At 35.4% G+C, this 1,629-nt stretch overlaps 1 pseudogene; it reads left to right on the plus strand.

Annotated features, from left to right (window-relative positions):
* Window positions 1-211: 211 nt before the first annotated feature.
* LOC105078923 (dnaJ homolog subfamily B member 6-like) lies at window positions 212-935 on the plus strand (annotated as a pseudogene).
* Window positions 936-1,629: the final 694 nt, after the last annotated feature.

Below are 1,629 nucleotides of genomic sequence, written 5' to 3' on the forward strand. Positions count from 1 at the left end.
AATGAAGTTAGGGATGCAATTCCATTTATAATAACATCTAAAAAATTAAATCCATGGAGAGAAAGGAAAGCATGAGGAGCTGCCACCTCCACTGCCATCACCAGCACAGCTGTGCCAGAGCCAATGGGAGAGCCAGGCCACCACCCCACTACTGCTTCTTCCTGCCACCTTCTTCCATGTCCTTGGAATCCTTCCAACAGCTTGCTAAAACATGGTGGATTAGTATGAAGTTCTAGGCATGCAGAGACATTCCTCAGCCAAGGATATTTAAAAGGCATATCAGAAACTGGCACTGGTATGTAAACCAGATCGAAATCTTGAGAATAAAGAAGAGTAGAGAAAATTAAAACAAGTAGCTGAAGCATATGAGATGTTATCAGATGCTAAAGAGGGGGACACCTATGATAAATATGCCAAAGAAAATTAAATGGTAGAGGTGGAAATCATTTTGACAATCCATTTGAATTTGGCTTCACATTCCATAACCCAAATGCTGTATTCAGGGAATTTTTTGGTGGAAGAGACCTGTTTCCATTCAGCCTCTTTGAAGACCCATTTGAGGACTTTTTTTGGAATCAAAGGGGCAAAGGGGCTCCATGGGAACAGGCATCAGGGCACAGGGTGGTTTTTCTCTGCCCTTAGTAGATTTTGACCTTTTGGATGAAAGGTCTCCTTCTTTTTATACAAGATGTATGTTCTCCAGTTCACTAGGTCATGGGGGCCTCACTTCATTCTCTTCCATGTCATTTGGTGGTAGTGGGATGGGCAACTTCAAAACTATATTAACTTCTACTAAAATAGTTAATAGCAGAAAAGTCACCACAAAAAGAATTGTCATGAATGGTGAAGAAAGAGTAGAAGTTGAAAAAGATGACTAGTTAAAGTCCTTAACAATGAAATGGCAAGGAGCAGCTGCTATACTTGATAATGAATAATTGCGTGCATTTAACAGAAATGTTAAACTATAAACATTTGAGGATTAATAGGAACATTTGTTGAAGATTTAAAATGAACTCAACTTTCAATATAACTGTACCTAAAGTATTTATAAACAGTTCATTGAAGCCCTATTTGTCATAGACTTTTGAGTTTATTGTTGGTACTGCATAATAGTTTCATATTTTTTGCCTTTAAAATTGTTGTAAATCTGTATATGCACTCTGCTTTTTTTTATTAAATGTAATCTAAGGTGGCCATGACTCTTTTGTGAACTAATACCAAGACAGACCTTTTCCATTGTGTTTGAAACATTAGCCAAGTAGTGTCAGTCTTCTGTGAAGTCAACATTGCCAGAATTAATCTTCCACAAAAAATAATTTCAAATTTTTTAGTATTTAGTAGTTAAAATATTAATGCATCAGTGGTGATACATTTCTGTTTTAATATAAATTGAGTATGTTTTCTAGTTGTGCATAAATGCTGGAAACGTACTACATTTTAACAATTGTTTAAAAGTACAATGCTAAGCTTAGGTTTAAAAAAGTAAAGCCGGTAAACTGACTCTTTGTCATTTGCTGTAAGAAAAGGTAAAAAAGAAATACGTATATATTTGGTGCATTCTTACCTGGGTGGGACCTGTAAAAATAAATCAATTAAATTAACTTTAAAATTAAATTCTCAGCAATGAAT

This window comes from Camelus bactrianus, chromosome X (assembly GCF_048773025.1).
Source record: "Camelus bactrianus isolate YW-2024 breed Bactrian camel chromosome X, ASM4877302v1, whole genome shotgun sequence".
Lineage (NCBI taxonomy): Eukaryota > Metazoa > Chordata > Mammalia > Artiodactyla > Camelidae > Camelus > Camelus bactrianus.